Consider the following 11,102-nt stretch of genomic DNA (forward strand, 5'->3'; position numbering starts at 1 on the left):
TCTGGTAGCTACTGCCAAATGGTTTTCTAAAGTGTACCAATTTGTACTCCCACCAAGGGTGTATGAAAGTTTAGTTGCTCTACATCTCCATCCACATTTGCTACAATCTGCCTTTTTAATTTGGGGTGTAGTGATATCCCATTGTGGTTTTAATTTGTGTTCCATGACAACTAATATTTGGAAGCTTTTCCATGTTTATTTGGATATTCTTTTATGATTGTCTGTTCAAATCTTTGCTTATTTTTCTTCTGGGTTATCTGCCGTTTTCTTACTGCTACGTAGGAGTTCTTTATATATTCTGGATATGAGTCTTATATGTGAATTATAAAAGCTTTTTCCCCCTCAGTAGCCTGCCTTTTTACTCTCTTAATAGTGTGGTTTGATGAACAGAGTTTTAATTATAATTTAGTACAATTTACCATTTTTTCATTTATAGTTAGCCCATTTATGTTCTGTTTAAGGACTCTGCCTACTCCAGGGTCCTGAAGATATTCTCTTATTTATTTTCTCTCAGAGCTTTATTGGTTTACCTTTCATAGGATTTTGGATATATTTTGAAGATAAATCAGCCAGAATTCCTGTTGGCTTGAAAAGGTCGTGTGAGGAAAAGAGATCAAATGAGAATACATGGGACACTACTTCTCACCTACCCTAGTTAATAAACAACAACTTTGTTGTTCTATAATTTTAAAAGTTACAATATAAAAATAAGACACTACATTATAAGCAACTTGAGGAAAAAGACTTTGCCTCATGAGCTTTGTGTGTCCAGGTCCCAGGACAATGACTGATGCGATGTGGGCATTCCATAAATATTGATGAATACATATCTATTTTAGAATATTTGGAAAGTACACATAGGTTTAAAGAGGCAAAAGGGAAAATAATAAACACTATATTCTCATTACCCAGAGAAACAGCTATCAATATTTTGACACTTTTTCTTCAGTATTTTCCTGACTTTTTTCCTTAAACATGGCTGTGACCATAGCGTACATACAATTTCATATACTGCATTTTACAAAATATCTCATTGTAAACATAATTTTTAATGCCCCCATACAATTTTAAGGAATGGATGTTGTGTAATTTGAATTTAACCATTTCATTAATGTTGGACATTTGTTTCCTTTTTTGTCCCTTATAATTAAAGCTGTTATGTACATCTTTGTGCATAGATCTTTATTTACGTTTCCGATTATTTCCTTAAGACAGAATATTGGAAGTGGAATTACTGTTAAATTGACATTCAGACAGATGCACCAATTTACACAAATTTACAGGCAAGGAAACAGTGAAATGGGTCTTTTATACACTGTTGTTGGCAACTTAATAGGAAACACAGATCTCATTTTAGTTTTAATATATATTTCTTTACCGACGAGACTAAACATTCTTTGTATATCTACTAGTGCACATAGTCTCTTTTGGAAAAAATCTGTTCATGTTCTGCTAATTGGTCTATTAAATTCTTCATGTTTTTAAGTTGATTTTTATCAATGGGTGATATAGAGATTCTCCATTTATTGTACATTATAAAATTTTTCCTATGTGCTGTTTAATTTTTAGTATTGTATATGATATCATAATATTTATTTAGATAATCTATCTGTTTTCTCCCCTTCCTTCCTTCCTTCCTCCCTCCCTCCCTTCCTCCCTCCCTCTCTCTCTCTTTCATTTTTCTTTTTCTTTCTTTCTTTCTTTCTTTTTCCTTTCTTTTCTTTTCTTTTCTTTTCTTTCATTTCTGAAGGTCTGTGTTTTCATAAAAAAGTACTGCTCTCAACTGAATTTCTCCTTACCAAAGGCTGATGTTTTTTGGCATGACAATGAATATTTCAGTATCGATAGTAAAACAAACACCTTTTAGCATTAACTTGGCATTCATTATCAATATTGTAGTTAATGGTAAGTGTTCACATTGATGGTCACTCTGTGCGAAAAGCAGTAACCTCCTTCTAGAAGTTTTGTTGCTTATAGCCAGTTATAGAGGATTGCTAATTTCCCAGTTTGCTACCATATATTAAGAATTTCAGCTCAGGGACAGTTGAAGTTAGGAAGTCAATTTGTATTATAATTATTTAAGCTCTGCATCAGGGGATACTGGCTGCTCTTGATTTGCTTATTATTGCTTTTATACTGAATTCCAAGAATGTCAACCAGTTTTATGCACAAATTCAATTCCTAATATTAGACCATCTAGTTCTGTGGGTACCTGAAGCCAACAGTTTTTTAGCCAGAGTAGCTGGTTTCTCTTTACTCAAAGTGGTTGTAGAAATAGTGTTGAAAGACCCATTTTCCATGAATAGTTCTCCTAGCAGGCCAGTAGAGTGTGAACTTTCACCATTCGTGAGTCATCCCTCGTGTGTACAAGCATCCCAGAGCCACTCTCGTTTCACTTCACCTGGAATAAATTGAATGTTCACGTGGACTCTGTAGGTATAGAAGTCATAACTCCTGGAAGCAAATTTTCAAAAATAGTTTTCTCAAGCAATAAATCTAAAGTTTATTGGGGACAGACTTCAGCAGTTATATCTATGTGGGATTTCCCCAGGGAAATATTTCTTTCACCCTGAGAGGTATCTCTGGAGTCAGAAAAATTTGGGTTTGAGTTCTGGCTCTGAAACAGAATCTGTGTGATCTTGGTCAAATTGCTTAATCCCTCTAAGCATCTGTTTTCCTATAAAATGAGAAATGATAACAGTGCTGGCCTTAAAGAATTGTTAAGAAAATTAAATGAGATAATATCAAGTGCTTAGCACAATGCCTGGCAAATAAGTGTATTGCAAAAACCCAACACTATAGCTCTTGAATTTAAAAGCCTTTAGAGGTGTCTATATGTGTAACATACTTTATAAAAAGTTTTTAAAAAGCCTTTAGAGGCAACATCCTAAGTTTCAAGCATATCAGGATAATACTAAATCAAAGATATCTCTTTGGTAAGTGGAGTATACATACTGGATACATTTCACTTTTCAGAGCAGAGGGTAAAAAAAAACAAAGCTTTTCTTTGAAAAGTAAGGAGTATTAAAGATGCTAAAACCATTTCAGATAATAGTTTTTGAAAAATAAAATAAATTATGGGCTTCCTTAGCTGTCTAATTTAGAATGCTGACTGTTTCAAAGATTTATCTTTTGAAAGGAATGAAAACCCATATTTTGTGTCATTATTCTAGTATGTTGGCATTACATTTTCTTAATCCTAATCCTATCCCAGGATTATATAAAAATGAAAGGTGCCAAACAAATAGACTTCTCTGTATTGTCTTTTGGTCACTTAATAAAAATATACTGAATAAAAATTTTGGATTAAGCTGGTTTCATACTCATGTGTTCAGGGAGAATGCTAATCATTATCTGAATACAAATTTTAACAGGTGCATTCCGTCTAGTTGCTACATGTTGCTGTTTTCTGGAAGTCATTAGAACACATTAAAAATCATAGGCATCTTAGGACAATTAAGTTCATATCTAGTAAGAGAAGTTTATCATGTTTCCCAAATTTTGTGGGATCCTAAAATCAATGCATTAAGTGGAATTAAAAAGGGAAGAAAAGAAAGATACTTCCTACTCGCACTTCACCAGATGAATCAGAAAGTGAAGGAAATGTAAGAATTTAGGTGCTGACGTTTATTTGTCCCAGTGGGCATTCCAGAGTTGTGAGGTATTTGAGGGGATAGATACTAAATGGCCGTCTGGGTCAATACTGCCTTAATGAGAACATTTGCACTTCTCACAATTGTAAAGTTTCCTTCCCCTCATTTTGGTGACCAGGTATACCACTATAAATGTATTTGGTTTTTTGAAGTTCACAGGGTGTTAATATGTTGGAATATTATGTAAATTTAAAGAAGTCATAAACAGCATTTCTTGCCTTGGTAAAAAAAAAAATTCCATAAAACACTGAGACATAAAGATACTAAATTTTCTAAGATCCAATAACACTTAATTGATCGTGACTTTATCTTACTTTGTGGTAAAAATAAAAATAAACAAGGCATTATTTTAGGAGCAAGTTCTTAGGCTTCCATGATTAAATAGGCACGTCTGCTATAAAATGTCTTTGCAATACTGTGAAAGCGAAAGCCCAAACTGTTAGTGCTGTTACCAGCACTGGTGATCAATCAGGTTCCCTCCCCTCTCCCCAGTGATCCAGGAGGGATTTTTAATCCCTGCTGTTTCCCATCTCTCTAATCAAAAGGAACAATCTGTCAAGGACAAAAAAACATTGTTTTCTCTCTGGTCTCTGTTTCTGCTTTCTTGCCACTCTGTGAAAAAGAGCACTTAGCTATACAGATGTGCCTGTAGTTGGCTCTTCATAAAGTCTTTGACTTTCTTGCAATCATATGAAGTCTCTGCTGTTTCACAAACTCACTACCCACCCTCCTCTTTCTCTGGATGGAGGTTCTCTGTGAAACTAAAATGATAGTCAATTTTTTCTATAGCAACTATAGTTCTATAGTTCTAACCATGGGATTAGAAAAATAAGCATTTTTTAATGTAGAAGCTGTTTCCTGAAAGAATGTGGGATTATTTAACTCAAGCATTGTTTACTGTAAGTCCACTATGCATCCAGCACTATGCCAGTCACCATAAATGCCTCTTAACAAAACACTTAGAAGACTAGGATAGATTTTTGGACTGAGACATTAAATAATTTTACCCTGGTTATTATCAATTTTATCCCTGGGAACCTTCTTTTTGGATTTCAGAATAGAAATGTGATTGGCTTTTCCTGTTCTCTTTGCAGAACACGTACAGTAAGTCTGGAAACCACAATAATAAGGTTGGAAAATGCTTGCCTTGTTTCCATACATTCTAAATTTTTAGATTATTATGCCATCATTCTTATTGTAGGAAAAGTGCTGAGTTTCAGATGAGAAAGAATATAATAATAAAGCATTGTGTGTACTCTTATACAAAATGTCACAGAATATCATACATATTTTACAGCTGCTCTTCCCAGCCTATCCATTTAATTACTTTATGGCCATGCCATTCATGAGCAATATAGTCATTCTAAAATTCATAATAGTAAAAACTTTATTACATGTCACCTCATATTTTTATACAGATATATATTTTTATATTTATGGCTTGAGTTAATTTATACAGGGGTAATAACTTGGAGAATTAATATTGTAATTCAAAACTTTCATAGTTTTAGAAATTAGAAAGCAATATTTGCTAGGATCTGGAATCTTCAGTATTAAGGCAAAATGTCAGAGTCTGGTGGGGTAAGCTCTAGGACACTCGGAAATATGTTCACCTTGTACTTTCCAAATCCGCTAGCATCTTTTCTGTTTACATAATAACAACTCCCGACAATGCTTAGCTAAAGCCAAAGCAAATAAAGTGGACTTGGGGAAAAAAAACTGTAAGTGGCACCAGACTTCATTTAGTGGAAGCCTACAGCGTTTTTAAAACCAGCATACTCCCATAACTAACAAAAATCTCAATTTGATGAAAAGCACAATTGTTTTAAAAGTTTTTTTGATAATTTACCGGTGAAATATTGTTCATTTTTCTTTGTTATCTTTGTTTTGTTCCCATTTAAGTTTTTACTGCCAGGTTTCAATCATTTCCCCTATTTCTCATCTTACCTTCACATCACTGCGAATGTTTAACATGAAAGATTTGACAGAGGGTATCCTTAACTGAACACTTGCATTTCTGAGCCTCAGCAAAAACCTTTCTGTGTATAAATAAGTGCATATCAATATAATGTGATACACATATTTTTCCTTACTGAGCGTCAGTTTCCTCAATCTGTTAAGTTGTGGTATGACCTAGCTTAAAGGGTTGTTATGAAGATCAGAAATTATTATTTTTAAAAGTTTTAGAAGTTTTATATTCTAAATATTATAAAATTATATATACACTTGGCACAAAATAGGGACAAATAAAAAGTAATAATAACAAGTATTGTTCTTGTTCTTGTCGCAGGGAAAGGGATTAACAAGATAGCCTTAAATGATATAGAAAGGTACAGGAAAGTATAGGAAGATACAATTGTTAAAAGGACATTTAGAAGTGGGAGCAAGGAAGGAAGAAAACAGAATTTTTCCTAGCTCATCTTTGGAAGGATATAACTTTTATAGCCAGTTGTATAGCCTCAAGGTGTTTGCTTCTGATCTATAACTTAACTTCATTTAAACACTATTTTATAAAATTTATTAAAAAAAATTTACTAGGTATGGGTTTTTACTAGGTATCTGTTATTAATCAAAGTTAGTATATAATTTAAATTAATACAGTTAACCAAAGTATCTCTACAGGCTGGAACATAGTAGGTAGTTTTCTTCCTTCTTATGACATATTCCAGACTCATGGTTCTACCATTTGTGGTCAGAAACATAAATTCCTCCTTTGCTTTCCTGTCCGCACATACCTGTTTACTCTTTGCTTGCAGGTAAATGTGTACATCTACTAGGGCATGATCTCCATGATGGGATGACAAATGGGATCTTACTGTATTATTTAAAGAGCAAATTCCAAAGATCAACTCTTTCTCCACACCTGTGTCTGCTTAGGGACATTAAAATGGAGCTAGTCTCATTGATTACAAGCAAATTTAGAGTAATATTATTGGATTACTTGCTGAAATCTTTTCAGACATATCTGGTTTCACCCTAGGTTATGGATATCTCATGTATATGAGAATTCAATGGTAGATCCTTTTTCCATGCTTCCACTTACCCACCTCACCCTCACCTCCAGCTTAGGCAGCAAACATGCTGTCCTGGTTAGATGGACACCTGATGGCTTACACTTGCCACCTCCTTTCCTCTACTACAAACCCAAATACCTCCTCCCACTTGTCCTCTTCCTCATCCAAGTTGTCCTGTAATCTCTTCTTAGGTCACCAAGTGCCTTTTCTTCTCTTCCTCTTTTATTCTATTTATGAACAAGACATGGGCCACTACCACAATAACAGAACAGAATAATTCCTTGAGCCCCATTTTCAATAAATTGAAAATGGCTTTAATAGTTGGTGATGGAAGGATAAGGAAAGCCACATGTTTTGTAGAGATATTAGAAGTAATAAACGATCTAACTTGTAAGAGTTCCCTGGAGCCCCCTTCAGAATCTCACAAATGACTCCATCTACCTCCTCATCTGGCTTTTTCTCAATAACCAGTGTCCAATATAAATAGAACAATTGTATTGTTCTCTATTTTATTTGAGCAAATGAATAGTATTTCTATTTTATTAATGGTAAGTAAGTTTTTGTGGGCAAGACTGAAATAGAAGATTAGAACATTGTTTCTCTAAGAATACACATTCCTAATTCAAAACAACCAGATTACCAACAGAGAGTTTATAGACTAAGAACTGCCTGGAGTGGGAACTGATTTACGCTCTGGTTTCTCACTCAGTACCAATTTTACTATGCTAGGTTGTCCTCTTTGAAGATGAAGGGACATGGTACAAAAGGAGAAAATCAGAATAGTCAGCCCATAAAAAAGTTAATTCACCTCTATTTCGAGTAATGCATATTGAGAAATTGGATTGAATGATGCAGTGAATAAAATATTTATTTCTTATATGTAATACAGATGAATCAATGTCACTCCAAGAAATTTAACTTTTTAATTTGCTAGCCTGGTATTTGTATTTTACCAGCAAGTGCAAAAGAATAACCTATCATTCTCTTGCAAGTGTCAAAGAGATGATATTGAGGGGAAAGCAGCTCCAGCTATTACTCCAGGATGGCTGGAAAAAGCAGGCACTCTTCATTTTTCTTTGCTAGTCCCTGAATCCCCTGCCTTTATTTCTATGGTGCCAAGAACCAAAATCATGGTGGGATTATGAATTTGCATAACAGTATATACAGCAATCCAGTTGTATGAAATTAATGCAAATCTTCTGCTATGTACCGTGTAGTTAACTATACAATTAACATTATGTAAATATCACAGGTACAGTAAATAAACATAAAATCATACATTCACATTAATAATACTAAAAGAACACAGATGGCTTTGGTAAAGAACACAAAACATTTTCTTTTTGGAAAAAAATTTTCTCTGTTCTAATAGTCGTGGTAAAAATACTACCCTATATGCTAATGCACTTAACAGGTAAAAAAACAACATAATACTTTAAACTTCACCAGAAATAGCAACCCATTAGTTACAAATCATTTATTAAACTTAAGAAACTCTTTTATATAGGAAAATTCTCTTGAAGCAAAATGATATTTGTATGGCTTATTAAAATCATAAAATTATCTGCATGAGTTTCTTGCTTTCTTGAATACAATTCAAATAATTCTTTAAAAAGCTCAAATACAAAATAAGGTGTATTCTGCATGTTTCTCTCTCTCTTCCTCTCACCCCTCTCTTCTCTCTCTCTCTCTCTCTCTCTCTCACACACACACACACACACACACACACACACACACTCAAACCATTTTTGTTATTCACTTCTAAACTTAACTCCAACTATAAAATACAGGGAAAAAATGCAATTTTACGTTCAGTAGTGCATATGCTCTAATGTTGAAGAGTGAGTTAAATTAAGGACAGAGAATTTCTTTGCTTTTGTTCACTTAAATGTGAAAACGTATAGCTATTTAAGTGGAGTGTGCAAAATTAGTAATTTTTCATATTCTAATAAAATGGCCACTTTTGTTTTTTTTGCGGTACGCGGGCCTTTCACTGTTGTGGCCTCTCCCGTTGTGGAGCACAGGCTCCGGACGCACAGGCTCAGCGGCCATGGCTCATGCGCCCAGCCACTCTGCGGCATGTGGGATCTTCCCAGACCGGGGCAAGAACCCGTGTCCCCTGCATCGGCAGGCGGACTCTCAACCACTGCGCCACCAGGGAAGCCCCTAACTCTTTTTTTTAATTGAAGTATAGTTGATTTACAATATTGTGTTAGTTTCAGGTGTACAGCAAAGTGATTCAGTTTTATATATATATATATATATATATATATATAGTAATAACCTATAATGGAAAATAACCTATAATGGAAAACAATCTGAATATTTACATATATAATATATTATATATATTATATAATAATCTGAATATTTTATGCACATATTTATATATATATATTCAGATTATTTTCCATTATAGGTTATTACAAGATTCTGAATTATGACCAACACTTCAATCCATCTTTAATTTATTATTTTATATGGTATGAAGTAGGGGAAATTGAGCTCCTTTGAAGTGGATAGTCAGTTGTCTTTATATCATTTATTTAAATAATCCATTCTTTATCCACTGATTTGGAATGCCTCTTTTATCAACTAAATTCTTAAACATATGTCTATTTCTGGACTCTATTCTGACTCACTGATCAATTTGACCATTTCTATAAAAATGCCATTTTATTTTCATTTCTATAGCTTTTTGGTATGTCTTAACATCTGACAGAGCAAGTAACCTAGCCTGGTTTATTCCCCATGCCTCCTGACACTCCAAATTTCTTGGTGAATTTTAAACATTTCATCTTTCAGATGAATTGCAGAAACAACTTGCCAACTGTCTTAAGAAAATTGTTCTGAGTTTATAGATTAATGTGGGGTTAAATGACATTTATTGTATTGAGTTTCTTCTTGACCATGAATATGGTATACTTCCTTATTCATCCAGGTCATCTTTTAGGTCATTCAGTAAAGTTTTAGTGTTTTCTTCATCCAGTCATGTACAATCCCTTGTTTGATTTATTTCTAGGTAGTCTACTGTTTTTGTTATTCTGGAGGATAGAAGTTTTTTTTTAAGTATTATATTTTCTAATTGGTCATTGTTATAGTATAATAAAAGTACTGAATTGTGTATGTGTGTATTTATACATATATGTATCAAAATATATTTTATATTTAGCTTTCTTTTCTTCTATTTACTACTTTATTAGTGTAATAGGTTTTCAGTTGATTCCCCTTGAATTTCCCCTTGAATTATAAATAACCATCATGTCATCTACAAATAATGACAGGATTACCTCTTCCTTTCCAAAATGTATATCTTCAATTTCTTTTCTTTGCATGATTGCGTTGGCTAGTGTCTCCTTTACCAGTGCTTCTTGAACTTTAATGTGCATGAGAATCACATGAGGATCCTGTTAAAGTGCTGCTTCTGATTTTAATGAGCTGCCAAGTGATGTAGACCACCTTTTGAGTGACCAGGTCCTCTACGCTGTTAAGTAGTAGTGATGATACTGGTCTCTGTGTTTTACTTATGACCTCAGTAAGAATTCTAATTATCTGCCCCATTTATGTAGATGAACAAGTTTAAATATATTAAGGGCCTTGCCCACGTGGCAAATGTCAGAGCAAGGCTCAGCCCTAAATGAGCAAGTTCAAAGCCTTTGTTCTTAATATTTACTCTACACTAACTTTCTGTGATAAAAGATTAGTATATGTCTAACAGAGCCCGTTTTAAAATGCAGATCATGTATCTATCATCTACTTTAGAAAATTCTGCATCAAAATTTTTAATTAACTTTAACATTTAGTTACTTAGAACAGGGGTTGGTAAAAGATACCCCATGGCCCATATCTGACCCCTACCTGTTTTTGTATGGTCCTCCAGCTGAGAATGGTTTTTAGATTTTTAAATGATTGAAAAAATCAAAACAAAAAGAATGTTTTGTGACAAACAAAAATATATGTATTCAAATGTTGGTATCCATAAATAAAGGTTTATTGGAATGAGCCATGCTCATTTTTTTACATATTGTTCACTGCTGCTTTCCTCCTACAGTGGCACAGTAAGTAGACTGGTTGTGACATAGTTGGTATAGGTTGCTCTTATCACTTTGTGGTGCTGATTAGGTGCACTACAAACCACACTGATGTACTTATGATTTGACTTTAAGTGCCATGCTGTATTGTGACATCTTTTATTATTATTTTTAAATTACCAATGCATACTCATCATGTCCAAATAAGCAGAGAAATGTCAACTTCAAATGGCAAGTAGAGTGGTGTGTGGATGATTCTGTTATCAAATTAGATGGCAAAGCATTGTGCTTATTGTGGAATGATACTACAGCTATGCTAAAAAATAGGCAATACTTGGGCTTCCCTGGTGGCGCAGTGCTTGAGAGTCCGCCTGCCGATGCAGGAGACGCGGGTTCGTGCCCCG

At 34.0% G+C, this 11,102-nt stretch overlaps 1 protein-coding gene across 1 annotated transcript in view; it reads right to left on the bottom strand.

The window, feature by feature from the left end:
- RNLS (renalase, FAD dependent amine oxidase) overlaps positions 1-11,102 on the bottom strand; it is a 271,290-nt gene that overhangs the window by 56,207 nt on the left and 203,981 nt on the right. The gene's annotated exons all lie outside the window — the stretch shown is intronic.

Source organism: Lipotes vexillifer, unplaced genomic scaffold (assembly GCF_000442215.2).
Source record: "Lipotes vexillifer unplaced genomic scaffold, Lipotes_vexillifer_v1.1 scaffold690, whole genome shotgun sequence".
In the NCBI taxonomy this organism is placed as follows: Eukaryota; Metazoa; Chordata; class Mammalia; order Artiodactyla; family Lipotidae; genus Lipotes; species Lipotes vexillifer.